The sequence below is a fragment of the Eschrichtius robustus genome, chromosome 14 (genome assembly GCF_028021215.1).
Source record: "Eschrichtius robustus isolate mEscRob2 chromosome 14, mEscRob2.pri, whole genome shotgun sequence".
Classification (NCBI taxonomy): Eukaryota; Metazoa; Chordata; class Mammalia; order Artiodactyla; family Eschrichtiidae; genus Eschrichtius; species Eschrichtius robustus.
In genome coordinates this window covers 6,533,428-6,556,767 of record NC_090837.1, presented here as the reverse complement: position 1 = coordinate 6,556,767, position 23,340 = coordinate 6,533,428, and the positions used below count along the sequence as shown (strand labels likewise).

The 23,340-nt window shown below is 43.2% G+C and overlaps 2 protein-coding genes across 11 annotated transcripts in view; one reads left to right on the top strand and one right to left on the bottom strand.

Moving 5' to 3' along the window:
* The window catches only part of CCDC92 (coiled-coil domain containing 92), a 30,647-nt gene extending 18,436 nt beyond the window's left edge, over window positions 1-12,211 (bottom strand). Inside the window, exons 1-2 of one of the 2 annotated variants that reach the window (XM_068562190.1) lie at window positions 11,919-12,211; window positions 11,308-11,470 (exon numbers count right to left, since the gene is read on the bottom strand). The gene's annotated coding sequence lies outside the window, so the exon portion shown is untranslated. The remainder of the gene's footprint in view (window positions 1-11,307; window positions 11,471-11,918) is intronic. The other variant, XM_068562191.1, reaches the window with a different exon arrangement.
* ZNF664 (zinc finger protein 664) overlaps window positions 12,115-23,340 on the top strand; it is a 34,116-nt gene continuing 22,890 nt past the window's right edge. For 6 of the 9 annotated variants that reach the window (XM_068562197.1, XM_068562200.1, XM_068562201.1 and 3 more), the window contains exons 1-2: window positions 12,622-12,768; window positions 13,359-13,495. The gene's annotated coding sequence lies outside the window, so the exon portion shown is untranslated. Of the gene's footprint in view, window positions 12,214-12,265; window positions 12,364-12,621; window positions 12,769-13,358; window positions 13,496-23,340 lie in introns of those variants that run through there. The other 3 variants (XM_068562195.1, XM_068562198.1, XM_068562199.1) reach the window with 3 other exon arrangements.

Below are 23,340 nucleotides of genomic sequence, written 5' to 3'. Positions count from 1 at the left end.
CGAGTCACCAAGAGGTTATGGTGATGGCCAGGAGTTTAACATCATCATTGATTTTGTTTTTTAATTTATCTTTTGGCGTTTACGAGGCACATTGCAACAGGCCCAACAACCAAGCTTCCTTTTACATATGCACCTCGAGGTTAAAGGTCAAGCCAGCATATGTTCTAAAGTGCTAGCTGTGTACTCAGTCCTATGCCTATAGCTTATTGGGGATATAAGACTCAGCCACCAAAGTACAAAGAAAACAAAGTATAATTAAATCCTCCTGGGGATGCTCAGTAAGGAGCTAGGGGAAGGGTAACCCATCACAGCACCTGAAGCTCTTTCTCAATTACCTGCCTGCCTCTCTTATGAGGCTTTGTGAATCCCCGGCAGGTGGGGACCATGCCCCAGTCATTTTAGCGTTCCTGGTACCTTACACGCTGCTGGGCACATGGAGGTGCCTAAGAAATGTCGAGTGGCTAAGGACTGCAGTGACCAAGATGGTCTGAAGAGGCTGGGACTGGAGCTGATCCTTAAGGATGGGCAGAGTTTACACAGGAGGAGGTAAGTGAGAATGAAGTTTTGGAAGTCACAGTGAGACCATTACACTGTCCGACATGGAAAGAACATTCTGGGGAGTGGTGGAAAATAAAATCAGATAGAAAAGCGAGGACTGGATTTGAGTTGCTTATTAAAAGCCGCTCAGAATAGCTGAGATGAAAGAGAGAGGAAACGGGAAAAGTTGAGCTTTTACCCATTAGAGCCAAAGTTCTACCAGAGGAATTGAGTCTGGTGGGGATGATGCAGGGGGAGGGGAAGGGAAGGGAAGGGAAGGGAAGTGCAGCAGCAACACAGCCTGAAGCTCCAGGAAATCAGCATAAACATAGTAAACGACAGAACTGCCTCGTACTGAGGGCTCGGGCTCACACGCCGGGAGCACCAAGCTACGCATGTTATAAGCACTCGGACAACGAGAAGTCCTCCTCCTACTTCACACATTAGCAAACAAGCTGAAAGGTTAAAGGACTTCCTTAAAGTCTCAGCTAGCAAGTGGCTGCGTGGGGCTTCATCCCAAACCAGGCTGACTCCACCGCCACGCCCTTAGCCATGAACTCCACTGTTCTCCCCAGGTGAAGATGAAAGGCCTGCATGCCTTATGGAGCCAGAACATCCTTTGCTCTGTATCATACTTGTTAAAACTCCTCTTCCGCTCTTTTCTGCTCCTTTCCCCATATTTCAAGTTTTAAGCTTCTCCAGTCTACTCTTTTTTGCTCAGTGCTAACCAGGAGAATTCCAGTGCTTATTCTTGATGCTTGTGAAAAAAACATCTCAGAATAAGAGAGAATGTTTCTTCGCTCCTAAAGCTGCAGAAAAGCAGACACTATTCTGGGTTAAGAAGCTAGTTCTGTTAAAGAACCATAAACTTACTCTGCTATTCAGTGTGGAAACGTGTGTAAAGATATACACTTCTGTTTTATTATCAAACAAGTATTTTAAGACATTTCGACTTCAGAGATTATTGCTGACTCATTTAAAATGTAACTCAATTTCTAAAAGTTTGCTTTTCTAATTGGTTGCCTTACTTGATAATTTATCATCGTAGTAATATAATTTAAAGAGATATCCGGGCTTCCCTAGTGGCGCAGTGGTTAAGAGTCTGCCTGCCAATGCAGGGGACATGGGTTCGAGCCCTGGTCTGGGAGGATCACCACATGCCGCAGAGCGGCTGGGCCCGTGAGCCACAACTACCGAGCCTGAGCGTCTGGAGCCTGTGCTCCGCAATGGGAGAGGCCGCGACAGTGAGAGGCCCGCGCACCACGATGAAGAGTGGCCCCCGCTCGCCGGAACTGGAGAAAGCCCTCGCACAGAAATGAAGACCCAACATAGCCAAAAATAAATAAATAAATAAATTTATAAAGAGATACCTGTTTTGAAGATACAGAATTTTTTAATTTTTAAATTTTTTAAAAAAATAATCTTTTATTATGAAAACACCTTTAATCCCCCCTTTTTTCTTACATCTTTATTGGAGAATAATTGCTTTACAGTGTTGTGTTAGTTTCTGCTGTATAACAAAGTGAATCAGCTATATGTACACATATATCCCCGTATCCCCTTCTGCTTGAGCCTCCCTGCTCTAGAAATTTTAGGGCTTCCTGGTTAGAGGAGAGGCTTGGGATTTCGCTCTTCATACAGGAGGTTGAATTAAGTGCAGACACTAACACATTCTTTATTCAGATGGAGTTTGAGTCTGCCCGTTCAGATCAACAACTGGTGTGACAACTCGGACGGCTACCAGCATGGGGAGGAGAGAGAGAGGAGGACAGGGGCTCCTTGCTGAGATAACTATCATCCAGCAAAGAGTGGCAAAGGTAACGCCCATCGGGTCTTGCTGAGGAGCTGGCCTGCTTCCGCAACCTGACTGACCTGCTTGGAATACCCTCCGCGGAAGGTTTTCGTTTTCCTCAGAGAACCTACACAGTCACTGTTCTACAGCTGCTGCAAGATACAGTTGGTTATATTGGTCCCGAGAATACATGGAACTGGTGTGTGAATTTTATGACTTGAGACAAGTGTAGGCTGTCAGAACTTGAGGGGGGGCATCCCGCTGGTGAACCCCATTTGCGGGTCTGACCGAGTTAGGCAGTGGTGCCCCCGGGGAGACTGGAGGTCTGGAGACACTGTGGGTTGTCACAGCTGGGGAGGGGGCACATCTGGCACCTGGTGGGTAGAGGCCAAGGGTGCTGCAAAACAGCCTACGACGCACAGGAGGGCCCTCACGATGCAGAATGGTCCTGCCCAATGTCTCAGCACTGGGTCAGAGTCAACCTAATCTGAGGCAGGGCTTTTTGCCTTCTGACTTGAGGTTTACGCTGCTCTCCTTGGGTTTCCGGGATTGCTAGTAAACCGTGGGTGATGGAGTGCTCAGGAGGGACAGGTCCCAGCCACGTGCAGCCTCCTTCCTATAACAGAGGGCTCCTGACCTTGGAGGAAAGGCAACCATCAGTGAGAGACTACCAGGTTGCCTGTTGGAGAGGGTTTCTTCTCCACGTCTTCAACTCTTGGTGAGGCAGGTGTGCAGAAAGGCACCGCTTTACCGGCCTCACTGTCCTGGGTCAGGATATGTGAATCTCCTTTCTTTTGCTCAGAAGAAAAGGGGCTGCGGGTAAAATGTGTCTAAGAATATAATCATTTTCCTCCTGTTATCAGATGGTATGAGATGTTGCTTTTCCTCTGTGAATGCTTAAGTGAACTGAGAAATGGAGAGGGTGAATGTAAGAGGATTCTTAAACCCCCAAATAGGGACTCCAGATTTACGGTTAAAAAGCTGGATATTTCTGCAGACATTAAATGTATATATCGAAGTTGACCCAATATACACTTTCAACAGGAGTACTCTGATTGTTTAAATCAGGGAACCTCTAGGAAATGATGATGTTTAAAGGCTGTAACATTTCTTGAATGCAAAGGAATTCCTGTTTTTAAGAGGACCACTGAATACTTGCATAAATCTTATGAGGCTTCTAAAGACTCCTAAGAAATTTATGAAATCATACCAAAACTCTTAATATTTTACATGTACTGACACTTTAAGAAAAGAGTTCCAGCCTGGGAGAAATGAAAGTACAGGCTCCATGGCCACCCAGGAAACCCTGTTTATGAAAAAGGGCCATCATTTAAACTTTGTAATTTGCAGAAATATATTGGAGAAGTTAAAGAAATGTGTTGAGCTGGTAATTTAAAAAATGGTTTTCTGCTTGGAAAAGGTCACTTCCAAAGTGAAAACAATTACTCAGGTTATAAAATCCCAGTTTGGAAATAAGATACAGGTGCAAACTGAAAAGCTATTTATCTTCTTTAAAAAGCTTCTGTACTAAGAACAAGAAAGAAGGTATTCCAGTAGAACATGGAAGACACATGAAGAATTAAATTATTAAAATACTCTTGGGGCAAATCCTTTCGCATATTGTTTAGTGACTTTGGGGATGTAAATGAAGGTTCTGTTTCCCTCTGCCGGGGGATATAAAGGATCACAGTTCACTCTTTCACTGAAGAAAACACCTTTCTCTGAGCCTCTCTGAGCAAGGCACCTCAGAGGTCATCTGGGAGACAGCAACGAATAAAACAGATGTGAACCCGGCCGCCACAGACCTGACAGGGGAGGGACAGACGATCCTACACATATCAATTCATACCAGGAAGTGGGATTTCTGCCAAAAGGCTACATTAAACTGAACTTCCTAAATTCCTTACCGACCATTATTTAAGAGTGGGTAAACCTAAACATGAGCATACAACTAAAATGAGCTATAACGTAAGAAACTGGTACCTTTATCATTTGCTTTTTAAAAATCTCAGACAATATTACATTGTGTTAGCCTATGAAACTACTTGCATTAGCTGAGTAATGTTTTAAGATGCCATACACTTCTCTGAAAAATTTTTAGTATCAACAACTGCATTAGTTAGTGTAAATTACATGTTATTTTCTAAAATCCCTAATTCTCTTTGGACTGATAGTGAGGTAGTTAGTTAATAATTTATATTTACCTGAAGACTTGTAAAGAGATTAAAATTCAAATAGGAAAAAACACACCTTATCACCTCACAATCCCTGTGAGTCATCTGCTAGGTATTTTTGAACACTTATTCTTAAAGCCCAAATTAAGAAGGTAAAATCAATCAATATATAATGGGCATCTGATATGTCTGATAACATTTTAAAGCCACGATTTAAAATCTCTAAATAATATACTGTCATTTAAATATACTGTTTGGAACCATGTTATGTATGTGTGAATCGAGGTATATTTAAGTAAATCAGTAAAAACTTGTGTATAATTGAGGAGAAAAGACTAGTAGCTCACAGAAAAGAAAATTATTCTCTGGTATGCAAACTGTTGTCAACAAAGAAGGATCTGTATTCGTCTTGCCTCTGTATGGTCTGTCCAAAGGCAAGACATATTGCCCCCAGTGCAACACGTGATCCTGCTTTTCCTTCTTACTCTTTTTTTCTGACTCTCGTTCTGACTGTGGTCAACTCTGAAAACAGCGAGGGCGCCTCACTTGGGGAGGAACTCACGTTTCTAATGGTCCTCGTGTTACCCTACGTTGGGGCCATTTTAGAAACATTCTCCCTTTGATGAATAACATGGTGAAGGCTATCTTTGACGAGGCATCCTTTCCAGACTGACCAGTCCCTTCTGGCAGCTCTTATCCATGCTGTACTTGTCCCAGGTCAGGTCCTCCATGGTACAAGGTCCTTTGGAGGCTGGCAGGGAGTCCTTGTAACCAGACATTTTGGCATTCCCCAGACAGCACCTTAGTAGCTCCAAAGGATTTCATTTCCTCATCTCGTTCCTGTGCCCATGGCCTTGTACATGCACATGTAAGGGGATGCTAGGGATAATTGGACAGGAGTGGGATGCTCCAATTTCCCCAGTGTAGTTCAACAGCATTGTATGAGCTACATTATTTGTCAGGCTCACATCAGGGGGGCATGCAGACAAAGAGAGCAGCTTAGCTATCCCCTTTGGGGGGGTGGCATTTGTAAATATATTCAAATTTGTCTTATTCAAACAGGGAGATGATTTTCATGTGACCATTTAGTAATCTCGCCAGATGCAGAAGATACCTATGTACCAAGGCTGACAAACGACCGTCAAAAAGACTCCTGAAATAATTTTATTTCTGGATTTGGCACATTAAATGTGTCTACTTATAATTGGAGTCCACAATTTACAGGTCAGATTGTAAATAAAGCTGTAAGGTCCTACGCATTTGCTATATCATGCAGAATCAGAAGAGGTGGTTAAATGTCAAGACGAAATTGTGAAAAATAACCTGGCAGGATTATGCAAAAACTGGACGGAAGCAGCCAGATGCCCTACCTATACATTGTGAACATGAGAGCTTTAACAAACAAAAAACTGGGACCTTCATCTAAAAAACTGAGTAGGCTTATGAGACTTCTAAAGGCAGACTTTTAATGTGCTAGATGAAGCTGTGCTCTATCACTGGGCAGCACTGATAAAGGGTGTCGACGCATTGCATGCACAGGTGCAAGAAGCCTGGGTGACGAGGTTCACATTAGGGTTCAACAGTCTGCGCTGTCACGTCAACCTTCCTGCAGGGATTTACAGTTCTGTGGGCGACCAATACTAATGTACCAAAGCCTCACAGCATCTCTGGTAGGGAGACACTGGCCTCAACTGCTTAACAACTTCTAACTCCACTCGGTTTTCCTCTAAGGCTCAGAGATGGATAATCTGCTTCCCACTTGAGTTTCAGACTTGTGATGATAAGCTGCCCAGGAAGGTCCAGTCCCGGTGGCCCCTGAGCCTAGGTGGGAAGGCACTCTACTCCACCCGCAGCCTGCTGGTGGGGAGAAGTCAATGCACCTTTCCAGACTCAGTCAATGATCATCCTAAACTGCTCTGAGTTCCATCCTACAACTGTGGATGAGACACGAGAACACCTCCTAACTGTCTCCAAGAAGGTCTCACCTCTGGCCATATTTGTTCCAACTTAGATTTTTATTTTGTCTTCCCCCCAAAACTCTGCCTTTGTCCTCAAACAATAAAGTTGGGCTTTGCTCATCTCTGAACCAGGTCCTAATACCACAGCCTTACTATACTGAGAACACTGCTTCTGTCAAAGACTGACTCCAGCACTTTCTTGATGGGAACTAATTCCTCACTTGAAACCCATCACACAATGCAGAGGCTGAGAAGGATGACACAGCCTTTCTCTCTGTCATCAAAGACTATGTCCCCGCCTCCCCTGACCTGGTGCAATAGGGCATGTCTGTGAGCAAGTATCTCAGTGGCTGAAAGCTGCTGCTCTGTTCCACCAAGATTTTCTTGTCTGGTCACCAGGACTTAACCAAAAGATAAAGATGACTCACTATCAAAGACAAGGATTGACCCCTCCTTGGAAAGAATAGGCCCTACCTAATAACCTCTGCTATGTACTTATCTATGGGAACAGAAAATTAAAAAACAACAAAGCCTTTCTTCATCTTTCTTGTCAACGTGCAGGACATATTTCTAAAAACTGGATCTGCTCCCAAATGCCACAGCACTGAGGGAAAAATAATACCAGTGCCCTTTACCTGAGTTGACACTTGTGACAGTTGGAGACACAGGGGCAAAAAGAAAGCCTCCTTCAATGTCTGGAGTATGGCAGGAATCTAACCTCCTACACTTGATCATTGTAAAAAAATTAGATAGAAACCATTAGAAAAATATGGCGGTCCCTGGATTATTAAGCCACGGCAGTGATGGAACTGTACCTTGGGGAGCTAAAGTTTTCACACTGACGTTGCACCAAAGATGGCCCTATAAGAGTATGGTGCCACTCATTTCTAGGTGGAATGTGTAACTTTAAGAAAAACAGTACTGTAATAATACTGGGAATTATAATTTATACGTGGCAGCAATGTGTGAGCAATGTCACATAAGAAATGCCTCATAGGGACTTCCCTGGTGGTCCAGTGGGTAAGACTCTGCACTCCCAATGCAGGGGGCCCGGGTTCGATTCCTGGTTGGGGAACTAGATACCGTATGCTGCAACTAAGAAGCCTGCATGCCACAACTAAAGATCTCGCGTGCCAGCAACTAAGACCCAGTGCAGTCTAAATAAATAATTAATTTAAAAAATTATTTTTAAAAATGCCTCATAAACCCTCTCACCTACATGGTAAATAACAGGGGTCCAGGGTGCATTTAGAAGTAGGGTGGGAAGGAAATCTCAAGAGCAAAGGATAATGGATCCTATACTATCTAAATGTAACATATTAAGTGTTGTCAAAGAGGCAACAAAGAGAAACATTGTAGCAGCAGAGTATCACATGCCTAGAATTCCATTTCTTAAAAGTGTTCTTCTTTTTTCTCTCCTTTATTGTAAACTTTAAGCATCTCCGGCTTATTCTTTTGTGCTAGCGGATGGAATTTCACTGCTCAATCCTGAGAATCTGGCTAGGAGAAAGAACCTTGAAAAAAGGAGAACGCTTATTCCCTCTTCCCTTACAGCTCCAGAGGAGTAGAGACTTCTTGCTTCAAACAGTTATTTCTGATAAAGTGGTAAACCGGGATAATCACAAAAGTATTCATTTCAGTCTGCTCCCCAGTGTGGAAACTCACATAAAAACATAAACTCCTGTTTTCCGATTAACAAAGAAGTCTTTTAAGACATCTGTGAGACGCCTTCACAGAGCATGGTGAGGACCTGTAAAATGTAACCTTTGCACTTCTAAAAAGGCCACTTTCTAACTGGTTGCCTTACTTGATAATTTGTTGTTCTGCTCATATTTAAAGTAGCATCTGTGATTATTTTTTCCCTGAAGGAATAAATACTTGTAAGATTTCCTTATTTTATTTTTTGGTTTACCAGAAGAACTTGGTATTCTTCTCTTTTCCTTTCGTGCATAAAGTATAAATAAACGATGCATCTCTGGTTCAAACAAAATTTTAAAATCTTTGTCTTATTTTAATTATCACACCCAAATTCAGCTGGTGGATAAGAGCCACAAAAGTATGGGACAAACTCATCTGCTAAAGAACAAAAGGGAGGAACTATGTTTTAAAGGTTTTTTAAAATTAATTACACATATATATTAATTCAGAACTGTTTTTTCGCCCCTCTAACTTCTTCCTAAATTGGAGAGGTCAGAATCTGGTTTAACTCAACTGGCCTCGTTACCATCATGTTCCACTTAAATCCTTGTGCAGACAGCATTTATTGGGTCCTCTGCTGTTTACGGGAAGCTCTGCTCTGCTCCTGGGCCACAGACAAAGAGTCCTATCCCCACTGATCCACTTAATACATGTATCGTGATTGACAGTCAATACCCTAATCTTTGTTATAACAGATAGAGCATCATTCTTGTGGTTGATAAATTATCATTCCCAGACTTCACTTAGTACAAATGGGACACGTCTTTTTCTTCTTCAAACACAAAACTCCAATCCACCTAATCTTTTCGGTCCACTGTAATGCTGCTTCTCCTCAGCTGTGTTTTACCTGCCAACGTGCATTTAAAAATGAGGTAGACAAACTGAGAAAAGTCCAATGCAACTTACTGTTAGTGGATATGAATGGACTTCTTGCTGTGAAATTTGAGTCATGTTTGAGCAGTGAAATAAACAGAAACTAAAATGCACAGCAAGCAAAAGAATCAGCCCTTAATCAGTATCTTTCAAAAAATAATTTCAGCTAAGAAAAAAATGTATTCACCTGCACAACCTGCTGACTCTCAAAAGAATGACTGACATAATTCCATTTTTAAAAAAGAGCTTAAAAAAAAAGACTCCTCTGCTTGCCTTCATAGAAAAGGGTAATTTTCTTCTTGATTATATGTTTATTACAGAATATAAAAGCCAAAAGAAGAAATACAAATCAGCGTAATTAAGAAGAGTCTTTTAAAATAAAACACTGAATGTGAGGGTGCTTTATTACCTGTAAAGCCCCACACAAATGCAAAGTAGGATTAGAATCACCTCTGATATCAGGGTGGCCTTTACCCCAGTAAAAGTCTTCCTAGGGTTGAAGTAGGTGTCTGGGATGTTGTCATGCCCACCACTGCAGAAGCCAGAGTAAGAAAGAAAAAAGAACCACAATGCCCTCCAATCCAGTTGCCACTGGAGTCCCTCAGCGCCCCCCCTCATGAGGCCTCTCCCACGCTGGTGTGATACCTCCTAGTAGCCATTCCTGCCCAGCGGGGGACCAGCTTATCTGGAAACTCTGCAGGGAAAGAGCAGCCCCTTTTGTCACTGGAGGTTCTAATCATAAGCAACTTGTGCTTTTATGTCAAAGTGAAGTCTGTCTTCCTATAAGTACTACTTGTCTTCTTTGAAACTCGGGGAAATATAAAATCCCTTTGCTGCATGACAGACCCTGAATACTTGAAGACAATTAGGACACACTCACTTCCCTACCCAACCTTTCTGCAGGTTTAAATGTCAAAGCTGGCGCTGTGAAAACTGGTGTCACTAAGCTAGCACCTACCTAACTAGTCTGGAACGTCAATCTGAGTCAAACATTTATTGCACCCTTGGTGTGTGAAGCATATAAAGGCGCCTACTTTCTGCCCTTTAAGGATACCCAATCCAGTAGCTACAACTAATCTTAGTTAATAAACATAGTGTGCCCAGTATATCTTAAGAACTTCTTATGGCTGACCTTGTTCCAGATAAAAGAAAAAAGGCTCATATCTTTTCTTGCCAGAAATATAAGAAAATTATAAATATAATATAAAATAAGTATTTCTTAAAAGCCTCAACACTGTTAACATCAGTATTGCTGCAAATGCACTCCATCGATTAAGTAATGATGATGTTAAAATGAATTTATACAACGAATGACAGATGAAAGAGTTAAGCGCCCACATGAGTGATTTTCTGTCGTAAGTAAAAGGATTCATTTTCTAAAAAAAAGCTTTAACAATAAAAATATCTAATTTCCAAGAAACCTGTTTGTTAGACTGTTGTATTTACATGTGCTACAGTAAAAATCTGATACACACAAATTACTGTCTGGTACTTTAGATTTTAAATATACCTAAACTGAATTTACTGAGTAATTATAACATGATGCAGAAGAGCAATAAAAACTATTTTATTTTAAGGTTTTCCAATAGTGTGTATGTATACGTAAACACATGTGTATATACACATAAACATACCACAAGCTTTAAAACCTTCTCCAGAAATATTTCACATAAGATGAACATTTAGCCAAAAGAAATAAATTCAGAACATCTTTGGAGGTAAAAGTCACTTTAAATGTTAGCATTCTTTTCCTTACAATTCAACGGCAAGAAAATGCAAGGGAATTCTTGACGGTGCAAAACAAAACAAAACTCATTTAATAAAACAATAACAATGCTCTTTAAATAAACGTCAAACTTAAAAGTATTAACACGTCAATTCTAGCTTTAACACTCTTACAGGTAGGTTTCTGGAAATGTGTAATATATTACCGTATGACAGCCTGGCAGCTTGTATTTTGTTATAAGACCGATTACTGCAACCTAAATTACACAGCACGATCATACTTCCTCTCAGGCCACTTCATTTGCATAATTGGAATAGATCATACGGCTCAATATCAAAGCTTGAAATTAATACAGGTCAGCATGAAAACGTAAGTTAGATAAACTAGACTAACTCGCTGTAGCAGACGGCAGCTCTGTCGCCAAGCCTGGAGCTCTGCTGCATATTTGCATTATGCTCAGTTTCATGAATCACAAGCAAATCGTTATCTAGGGTAAACTAAAGACCGTATCAAAGCTTTAGAGAGGGGCTGTAAAGATAGAGTACTTACGTAAAGGGTTATCAGGACAGAAGACAATGCAACTTATCTGGGAGGGTCTCTAACGTCCACGGGGTGGTAAAACGCATTTAAATAGCGATGTGGATTCAGACGGCCTCCTCCCCACAGCATCCCAGACAAAGCAGGGCCAGGCCCTCGGGCGCTCCTGGTGCACCTGCAATGCGGATCCCTCACGCTACAATCCCACCCCGGGGCTGGCAGGAGCGGCCCCTGGGCTGCCCTCTCCTCCCCCTTCGGATTGGCTTGGGTGCGCGGTGGGGACGGACTGCAGCCTCGACTGGAGCCCTGGCAAGGGCATCCTCCTCCCCATAACGGGCTGGAAGACCCTGCAGGCAGCCGGCGCGGGGGTCGCTGCGCCTCACTTTTGCCCTCCTTTCCACCTCTTGGTTTTTCCCCCCGAGATGTCTCCGCAAGGGGACACCCTTCCCCACCCCGTGGGTCGGGAGGACCCCTCCCCCTGCAGTGAGGGCTTTAAAAATTATCTAAATGAGTTTCTGCCGCGACAGGTGCCTCCGCCCCCCCGTCAGCGCCCGCAGAGCCTCCCTGCAGGTACCGCCAGGTGAGCGGGGCTGGACTCGGTCACACCTCGGGCCCCGCCTCACCTGCGGACGCGGCCGTCGCGGTCCTTCAGGCGGCTCCCCCACTCGGCGCGGTCCTCCGGGCGGGCGGCAGCGGGGGCCGGCGGTCCATGGGCGGGGCGGCGGGCGGGGCTGGCTCCCGGCTCCGGCCCTGCCCCGGCCCGGCCGCCGAGGGAGGTCAGTGGGCACCGCCCGCCGAGCGCATCTCGCCGGCTCCCACCCGAGCGCTCGCCGCGGTGCACGCTGGGAGCGGGGGCCGGGGCGGCGAGGCCTGTCCGCGCTGACCGGGAGGGCGGCCGAGGCGCCGGCGCGGCGGCGGGTCTGTGTCTGCGGGAAGGGGCGAGGGAGGCCGATCGATACTCACTTCCCGGGGAGGGGGCGACGCCCCCCTCCCGCAGCTGTGCGGGGTTGGGGAACGGACCGAGGGAAAGGGAGGGTCTGGCCGGTGGGACGCAGGCGCAAAGCTCAGGTACGGCCGCACTGCGGTTGCCCGGGGTAACGCGGGCCCGGGTGGGGCGCGGGGGAGGAGGAGCGAGGCGGGCGAGCGGGAGCGCGCGCGCGCTGAGCGGTGGGGGTTGGGGGGTACCCGGGACCAGCCTGGGATTGGGGGGAGGGCACGCGCGGGCGGCCGACGGGGGCGGGGGCAGGGGAGGGGGGAAGGGGGAGCGGGCCGGGCGGCGCGCATGCGTGCGGCCCCCGCTCCCCTGGGGCTCGCTGGCCTCGTGCGTGCGCACGCGCGCTGTCCCCCGGAGGCGTCTGGGTGTGCGGAGCGCGCGCGCGCGGCTTGGAGGCGCACCTGTGAGGTGTCCCTTGAGGAGAGGGAGGGTGGGTGCGCGGAGTCCGCGGCCTGGGGCGCTTCAACCCCTCACTTGGAGTGAGTTGTGGGGCGGCCGGGCTGCAGTCTCTTTATTTCTTCTCTGAATCAAGGCGGGGGCGGGGGGCGGGGGCCGGGGAGTGGGCTCGGGGTCGGAAGAAGGATGAGTGGATTAAAGAAAAGAAAAACAACCCATCACTTAGGATGGGCCTCGAGCCGGGGCGGGTGCCCGGCCATCGGTGGGAAAGGTCAGAACAGCTCCGCGCAGCCGGGCGGCCTGGCGGCCACCGGGCCGGCCCCGGGGAGGGCAGCCTGGCCTTTGGCCTCGGCGAGCCGGCGTGGGCCCGCAGTGCCGGGGAGCGGGGAGCGGGGGTTACAGATGGCGGCAGGGTGCGCGGCGGCGGAGGTGCAGCGGCAGGGGCGAGGCCGGGCGGAGGCCCCGCGGGAGCCGGACTCCCGAGCCGGGCTCCATTGTTGTTGGAGCCGAGGGAAGGGGGAGCAAAACAGCTTTAGAAACCCGTGAAGCCGCGCCTTGGAGCCTTTCCAGGCGGGTCCGCAGAGAGGCGGTAATGGCCGCGCCGTGGGATCCGGGAGCCAGGCTGTGCCGCGGAGAAGCTTGGCTGCATGATGTGATGTTGTGTTTTTTTTAGAGCGCCTCGCGTCCCAGCAGAGCCAGCCGAGCATCCTACTCAGGTGATGAGGAACCCTCCCGGCACCCAGCGCAGATCGCCGCTGCCGCTGGACGCCTCCATTGTTTGACCATAACAAGGGCCGGATTCTCACCCAGGTAAACTGGATGGCAGCGCCGTCGAGCTCCCTCTCACCTCCCACATCCAAAGGAACCTCCTCTCCTCTTTCAGGACTTTACTCCAGTTTTCTCCCTGTGCCCTGCTTCTGATTAACTCAACATATCCACCTCCCAGACATTTCCCCATCTGGCTTAATCTTCCCGCATCTCTCTGCCAAGTCACCTCTCATTTCCCTCAAAACTCAGCTCCTTTGTGAAACCTTCCTTGCCGAACTCTAGCAACTAAATCTCTCTAGGAGGAGCCTATTCCGGACTTTTCTAGTTGATAGTTTATTGGTTGTCTTATTGCAACAAAGGAGACTAGATGTTTTTTAAACATTCTGAGCTATTGTTTTTTTTTTTTTTTAAAGGAACGTTGTGTGATAGTTTATTGTTTTAAAAGGATCGAACTGTTTTTGTTTCTATAGTTTGTCCTTTTTTTTGGGGGGGGGGCCCTACTTCCTTGATAGGATGCACAGCTTTTTAGAACAGAAAAATGACCTTCTTGTTCAACCCACAGGTTAATTTAAATTTTAAAAATTAGTTTTAAATTAGCAAAGTAAAGCATTTTCTTTGTAAAAATTAAAACATCACAGAGATGGGCTAAAGTCTTTGACTACAAACCTCTGTCCCCAGAGATAACAGCTATTATGTTTGGTGTGTATCTTTCTAGGTCTTTAAAAATGTTTTTACAATCTACAAAATGTGTGTACTTGTATTATCTTTGACTGTTTCAACAAGTACAAGTGTACTCTAGCTTTCAGTTTTAACATATGATGCATTCACTCATTCTGCAGAACTGCTGCATCATGTTCCATAGTTTGAGTACACCATAGTTTATTTAGCCATTTCCTGGATTGATGACAATTGATGTTTTAACTTTATACTTAAACAACTTTTTTGGTTGTGGTTCTCTAGTGAAACGAAATTTTAGTGAAGGGAGCACAAATCTACACTAATTGCAGAGCCTAAGCTTTTATGATGGAAGTTCTCTTTGGTTCAGAAATTTACATGTGGGAGCCTCCACCCCTCCTCCCGTTGTAATTGTGACTCTACTACTTTCAAGTCCTGTGACCTTGGGGAGGACATTTAATTACTCTAAGCCTCAGTTTTCTTTTCTACAAATGGTGATAATACCTGCTCTATCTATTCCACCAAGTTCAGTCATATGATGTATGTGAAAGTCTTTGTAGAGTGTAAAGTGGTGTATGATGTTGATTTTATTGGCCTTTGTGATCTGAAGGAATTTTTAATTTACAATATAATTTATATTTTGTTTTTTGACCAGATGTGTATATTACAGAATACTACAGATAGCCAACTTTGAATGCTGTTTAATTTCTGATTTTGCTATATTTTTACCAAGTACTGTTAATACATTAGACTTCTGAAAGAGTATTTTACAAAGCACATTTTTCATAGTGCTTTACATACCTTAAAAAATAAGGCCTAAAAATTAGTTGCCTGTGAATAAAGTATCAGCAACTTGAACACTACGTAAAACTCTCATAATATGTAAACAGAACTTACTTCCTAGTGATGTAAATTTGTGTATGTGTTTTTCTGAAGCAGCAGCAGATTCAGGTTAGTTTTTATGTCCTTTGAGTAAAATGGATTCTTACGGAGTTTGCAGGCAGTATCAGAGTTTTAACAGTAAATATTTATTGAATAATGTGATGGGTATTGTTTTAAGATGTAAGAGATACCATTAGGGGCTTTGTAGGTGTTTTTCTTTCATTCATATATGCATGAATGTCTGTAGTGTGGCCAGCAAAATCAACTTGACCCTGTTCTCTTGTAATTGATCTATGGGGGGGGAGGAGATCAGAAATTAAACACAATCACGCAGCTGCATGTAAAATCATAAACTGGTATCTGCTATGAAAGTGAAGTAGCATTGGCTATGAGAGAGTATAAAAAGGGGACCAAAGTTTAGATTGCAGAAAGAGGGCCCAGGAAAGACTTTTTTGCAAAAATAAGATTTGAGCTGAGATCTGAAGGGTGAGTAGGCGTCAGTGTAGAATGAGATGGGGGATAATTTTCCAGGCAGGGGAACAGCCTGTAGGAAGGCCCAGAAGGGGGGAAGCATTGCCCATTCCGGGAACTGAAAGAATGACGTGTGGATAGATTATGGTGGATGAGGGGCAAGTGTGGCTAGGCAGGGGCCAGATCGTGTAGGGTCTTGTAGGGCAGGTTAAGGATGTTTTATTTCACCCTGAGTGAAATGGGAAACCATTACAAGGGTTCGGTTTTAAGTAGGGGAGTGACATAATCAGATTTGCATGTTTAAACAACTACTCCAGCAGCTGCGTGCAGAATGTAGGGGTGGAGAGTCGAAGTGGGGGAGACCAGGTAGGCCATTTCAGAGGTCTTTCTAGAAGAGAGGTGGTCTTTCCCTTCCAGTTCACCTTGACTTCGAACTACCAGCTAAACTAAGGTCAAGATAGGTATTTGATTTTAAAAATAATTGATTTTAAAAATAAATAATTCTTTATTTCTACAAAGTAGGCATAAAAATGCACTTTTTTTATGCGAAAGGCACACATATGTTAAACTAATTATTCATACTACGCTTAACAGAAAAGTATCAAGAGTCAAATTAAAATTTGGGATATTTAACATGTTTTTGGTAAGTTTTGTCAAAGCAGGAATACATGAAATAAGACTGAGGTGAGGCTCTAAAATGAAAAGAAGGGAAATACTTGTAGATGCTATTGGCTTAAAAAAATGAGAATAATAGAAAAAACATTAGACAAAAAAATCGAGAACGTGACTGGGCACACAATGTGTATATAAAATTCATAGCTTTCTGAATACTAAAAATAACCTGGCAGAAACTAAGCGGAAAAACAACCAAAACAGCAGGCTCTGTTCACAATGCAACAAAAAACAAGAAACAGGTAAGCACAGCCTCATCGAGACAAGTGCGGTCTGCCTGGAGGAGACCAGAAAATATCCTGAAAGATAAGACAGAATGTCTTAAACAGAAGGACAGGCCGTATTCCTGGATGTGATGTTTAAACGTTATAGAGATGCCCTTTTTTGGGTGAACTGGACAGAATAGTGAGTAATGAGGTGGGACAAACCCTATCTGATTGTTTAAACATATTGTAGAATCATGTTTGTTCTGTACAGGTCACTGGAACCTATTCAGCACCCCAGAGATAAACTGTATATGGGAATGTAATAAATGACAAACCATCATGAATGCCCTTCAAATCAGGAAGAAGATATGGAAGTAAATATTAAACATCTGGAAAAAGGAGTTATGCACGCTGAGGTGGACAGAGCACAGGCTTTGCAGTCAGACAGACTTGAACTGGATTATTTTAAGTGAGGAAAATAATACCCACCGTGCAGCTGTTGTGACAGAGAGAGATACAGGTCTTCGCACCTATGGGGCCCTCAAATCTGTTGCTAGTTAAAATCAATGTATTAGACTATGTACACATTTAAAACTTCTTTAAGAAGAAAGAGAAAACAAAACCCTAGATCAAAAACTAAACCACAAAGTAGGAAAATACTTATGACAAATATAAGTGAAGAGTTAATATCTTCAACCTTCAAAGAACTCACACAAATCAATGAGGAAAATCATGAAAATCCACACGTGGTTGCAGGATGTGGATAGATAGTTCACTGGATAGAAATATATTTTGTTCAACATTTGGAAAGATGTGTAATCTCACTCATAATCAAATAATTGGTAATTACTCCTATAGAAAAGTAAAATTCTATTCTCAGTAGCCACAAAACCAGAAAACATTTAAGAGTAAAACACAAATGTACAAGAGCTTTATGAAAAAAGTAAAAACCTTTACCTGAAGAATTTAAAAGCTAACCTAAATAAATGGGCAGACATTACATGTTTCCGGAAGGGACGGCATCTTTGTAAAGATTGCAATACTCTACATATTAAACTGTAACTTCAGTGTTATTCCAGTTGAAATCCCAGTGAGACTTACTTTTGGACACTTGATAAATTGCTTCTAAAATTTGTCCAGAGGACTAAATGTGCTAGAGTGGCCAAGAAATTGTTCAAGCGGAAAAATAGTGATGAGCGATTTGCTATGCCAGATATCAAAACATACTGTAATGGTACAGTAATGTAAATGGTGAGCACAAGAATAGACAAGTTGGTACATGGAACAAAGTAGAATCCAGTAACAGACCCATATATATATATAGGAATTTATTATATAAAAAAGTTGGTATTTTGAAACAGTTGGGCAGTGGTTGTTTGATGCATTGTATAGGGAAAAATGACTATTTGGAAAGAAAGATTCTACTTCCCCATATTCAAAAACGACTTTTATTTGAATTAAAAAACTAACTCAAAGACAAAAACACCCATAAAAGTACTAGAAGAAAATATAAGAGAATTTATTATGTTGGAGGATGTATTATGTTGGGAAAAATGTTTTTGGGGTAGACCATTTAGGTAAGACCAAGGCCCAAAATCATAAAATAATGATAAGTTGGAACATCATCAAAGCTGATATTTCTGTGTGACAAAAAAACATCACAAGGTGACAAGACTGGGGAAAAAGTTTTGGTAACATGTATAAACAAAGGATAATAGAATTGACACAATTAAGAAATGAATGGAGGATATGAATAGTTTTGAGAGAAATGAAAATATCAAAGCAATGACAGGAAATTCAACCTCACTTGTAATTAGGGGAATGGAAATTAAAACAGTTTTTTTTTGGGGGTGTGTGGCTCTCAGGCTAAAATTTAAAAGCTACCCAAGGATGTAGAGAAAAATGTACCTCGTATATTCTTGGGAACATAAAATTGGTTCGACCTTTCCAGATGACAGTTTGCTCAAACCTGTCAAAATTTTAAAAAACACCCATATGCTTTCATCTAGCAGATACACTTCAAGGAATTGATGATATTCTAATAAGAAGATACAAGTTAGTTTGAATGAAGTCTGCCGCAGCATCACTTAGAATGAGGAAAAGCTGAAGATGAACACAAAAAATTTGGTGCCTGTACACTATGGAATGTTATGTAGCTTTTTAAAAGAGAGGTAGATTTGTATTTATTGACATAGCCTGGATAGATGTCTAGAATATATTTTTGAGCAGGTTTAATTCCGTTTTTTTGTAAGATACAAAACAAAATTGTGTGTGTGGTTGTGTGTGTGTGTGTGTGTGTGTGTGTGTGCTGAATAAAAATAGAGAGAGACCTAGAAAGATATGTGACTACTTCTGAGGGGAAGAGAATAGGGGAGACTGAATTTTTATTTCTGGGACTGATGTTATATTTATTTCACAATGTTTTGGATTGTTGCAGTTTTTTTTCTTTTACAATGAGCATTTACTTTGTAATGAAGATTTTACAATTTCTCACTTAATAAAGGCCTAAATTTAGACTAAAAAATTTTTAAGACCTAGGACTTAATGAGGATGTAGCAAAAATGTCACACTCTTATGTTACATTAGACATATGTATCAAGAGCCTTAAAAGTAATCATATTCCTTGATGTAAAAACCACCTAGGAGCCATCAAAGGAATATTTTTAAATACAGAGAGGCTTTACATAGAGAAGATATGTATTGTGGAATTATTTTTAAGGGTGCATTTCCTATAACTTTAAGGGTTAAGTTATGGTACATCCACTGGATAATATACTACTGGCCGTTAAAATATTTATGAAGAAAATGTATTAAAGTGCTTATGACAATGTTGAAGGAAAATCAGGATGCAGAATTGCATACGTGATATGATTAAAACTCTTAGTTAAACAGAAGTCCCAACAACCCTCCACAAAAACCTATGATGGAAAAATGTCTAGAAGAAATTAAATGAACATCTTAAAAGTTGTGGATTTTGGGTAGTAGGATGTTGGATGATTTAAACATTTTTGCTTTTTTTATTTTCCAGGATTATATGTTATTACATCTATAATTTGTTATTTCATTTATTTTGGAACATTTATTTTTAAAAAGTACATCATATCTAGAACATGTGTTAGCTGCATGGTTAATAGATGTGTGCCCTTTAAAAAAATAGATTTGTCTTATATATTAAAGTGTCCTCTAAAATGTTCTCTAAAAACTAATATCTAAACATTTTTTGAGTGATACATTTGGAGTAAGTGAATGAATTTTGTCGCTTCCAGCTTTTGAAGGAAAATTGCTTCTTAGCAATATGCAGAATAAAAATAGTTCTCATTTCTTGTAACTGTAGAATAAATGCAGAAACTTAAAACATGGGCCATGGAATTTCCTAGTTTGACTCTTGTTAACTCTTTGTGTTCCTAACACACAGATCCAGTCACAGAGCAAGTTGCATTTAACTGAGTCAGGATGAGTAGGACTTAGCCAGCTGGACCAAGGGCTGAAGCATTGAGAGCCTGATTATTATGCAGGGCCTGCAAGTGACTCGGCAGAGTGGAGCTCAGGGTACCTCGGGGTATGCAGTGTAGGTGAGGCTGAAGAGGTTATCCTAAAGGCATGTGCATTTGTTCCCTTGCCAGGGGTTAACTGTGGACCTGCGGTAGGTTCTGTGGACGTGGAGTGGCATGTGGCTTAGTGGAGGACAAAGCCGAGGAAGTGTGATAGTGGAGAAAACGTTGCGGACATGGAAGGACTCTGGGGGCACATAAGATGTTATCCTACATAATCCAGATTTGAGGGTAGGGGTGCAAGTCAGGGGAGGCTTTCTAGAGAAGGTGAGCCCCGAAGGTAAATGGCGGGAACATCAAGTGTGAGGGCCCAGAGTTCAACGGAGCGTTGCAGGGGTGGGGGGGCGGGGAGTGGTTGAGGCCTAGGAGCAGACAAAACCTGGCGAGTCTGAAGAAGTTTGGTTTGGCTGGAGCTAGAATTGGAGTGGGCAGCTATGAGAGATGAACCAGGAGAGGTAAATAGTAGCTAACACTGATCAGAGTTTAAAAGCCTGGGACTTCCCTGGCGGTCCAGTGGTTAAGACTCTGCGCTCCCAATGCAGGGGGCACGGGTTCGATCCCTGATCAGAGAACTAAGATCCTGTATGCCACATGGCCAAAAACAAACAAAAAAAATATATATGCCGTATGAATAAATTTGGAAATTACACTGAGAATTAATGGAACCCATTGAAAAACTTTAAGCAGGGTAAAAAACAATCCATTTTGCATTTTAGGAAGATTACATTACAGTGGATAATGGATTAGAGGAAGGCAAGCCTGGAGGCTTTGTAGTGTTCCAGGGGAAGATGGTGGCCTGAATGACAGCTGAATGTAGGTGAGGTGGGTGGATAAATTCAGGAGGAATTGAGGAGACAGAGTGACAGAAATTCGTGAGCGGGAGGAGGGTTGATGGTAACCAGGTTTCTGACTTAGGCAATTGAGAGACTAGTGGACCCATTTACTATAGTTGAGAACAGAGCTGGCTTTGGTGAAGAGATGACAGATTGAGTTTTGGACGTGCTGAGTGTATAGGGCTTGTAGGACATGTAGGATCTTCCTGAGAGAATTTGCAAAGAATGATTTTATGATGCAGATACATGCTTTGTTATATGAATGACTGGGTGCTGTGCATAAATCCATTATTAAAAAATCAGTGTTTCTGTGTGGTAAATTTTTCTTGGAATATAATTACATATCTGTATATTGTTTAAGATTGGGGTATCTGTCTAGTTTAGACTGGACTGTTGATGTCTTTTATATGGAGTTAAGACTGCATGACCCTGACTTTGGGTAATACTGTGATTGCCTTTTGGCCTAGACTCTGACTCTTTGAGCAGGTGGTGGTCCTATAGTCAGTCATCCTGTTGTCAGTACTGCTGAATAATTGGAGCGATTTCTATTGATGTTTCCAAACTGGTCGTTCCACACAGAGGTGGGCCAGGACGTAGGCAGAGGGGTGCCCTAGGTCTGCATCCATCCACAGGTGCCCACCTGGCCATTAGAAGTTGACTTAGTCCATTTGGGCTGCTATGACAAAATACCATAGACTGGGTGGCTACAACAACAAATATTTATTTTTCACAGTTCTGGAGGCTGGGAAGTCCAAGATCAAGGTGCCAGTAAATTGAGTGTCTGATGAGGTCCTGCTTCCTGGTTCATAGATGCCATCTTCTTGCTGTGTCCTCACGTGGCAGAGGGGCGAGGGAGTTCTCTGGGGTCTCTTTTATAAGGACACTCATCCCGTCGTGAGGGCTCCACCCACATGACCTGATCACCTCCTAAAGGCCCCACCTCCTAACACCATCACACTGGAGTTAGGGGACACAAACATTCAGGCTGTAGCAGAAGTATAGATAGAGGTTGGAGAATCATTCACAGTGTCCTCACCACACAGCTGGCATGGAAACCGTGGATGGGTGAGATTGTGTAGACCAGAGTGAGGAGGAGCCCAGAGCAGAGCTGGGGCATGAGCCATCAAGGAAAAGGTAGGGGAGACCTTTACATTCTCAAAAGAATTCATTAGGGAGGAGGAGGATGTCTTAGGGAACATTTGGTTAAAAGAAAGAAAATGCATTTGAAATGGCTTAAGTGAAGGGGGATTTCTGAGGAGGCTACCATGGCATCCAAGGCTGTTTCTTGGCTGAGACCCAGTGGTGGCTGGAACGTCGACAGGAGTCAGTGCAGCTGCTCTCTCTGCCGTTGTCCCTCCTGAGTCAAGGTCCCTGCCAGTTCACTCTATAGACCCAGACTTTCCACCTCCGGAGTCTAAACTCTCAGGGAAGAGCATCTGATTGGTTCAGCCCAGCTGATTGGGTTCACTGTTGCAGGGCCTACAGGGGCAGATTCTCCAGGCGGTGAGTGCAGAGGAGGGGCTCAGGAGAGGGCGGTTCCTGGCAGCTGAGGAGGAAGTTCCCAGACCTGGCAGGGGCAGTAGTTTTAAATGTTCGCAGATGTGATAAAGGCATAAGGAGTGAAACTAGATTGGGCAAATCAAAGTGTTTAGCCTAAGTTTAAAGAATTACCACAGCTAATCCAAATTGGGAGAACTGCAAGATGGATAACCAGTGGCTATGGTGGATACTCATTTGGACAGAAGTTGGAAGAAGGGAGATTTTCAAAAAAATGAAGTTTAACTTTGACGTTATCAGAAGAATTCAAAGTTTGATTTTAAAAAGCAGTCATTTGTGTTGCTAATACGAAAGCATTTCTACAGCTTTATTCTGACTCTAGAATATGCATTGTCTCTTGTGTCACCTGATATAAGAAATTCAGTAAAGCAATTCTAGAGCTCATTTATTTTTCATAACCTGCAAGTTCATAAAATAATCATAGCTTATTTCCACATCTTATTTTGCAGCGCCTTCCACAGTATTGTGACAGATCTTGTGAGGAAGCCCTTATTAAAGCCAGAGCAAACGTCTGTCCCAGAGAGGTTAGGTAAATGATAAAACAATTCATTTGCCTCTTAGGTAAATGATAAAACAATTCATAAAAATAACCTGAACCCCTTTCCTTCAGAGTAAACCCCATTATGTCCCTCTGGCTTTCAAAATTATTTTTAGATGTGCGTGTCAAACGTGTAGGATTAAGCTTGATAGGATTTAAGAATATTTCAGTGATTCAAAATACTTGGCATCGGCCGGCAAACATAAGTCAGGTTTTTAGTTAACCAATATGCAGTAACATTACTTTATATTATGCTAGGATTAGGACCTTGTGATAAGCCCCCAGACTCAATTAGGATCAGGGAACCTGCAGTAAGCAGGTGGTACAGATCTTCATGCTGCGTAGCAATGAGTTAGAGGTAGTAATCCACTGTGAAATTCGTTTCAGGTTCTAATGCTGTCGTGTAAATGGCCGTGAAGATTTCTGAGCAAGTGTTTGAGCGCCCTCTGGAGGCATTCTGCACGGTTAAAACGCAGCTCCTACAAAAGGTTCTCTTGAACAG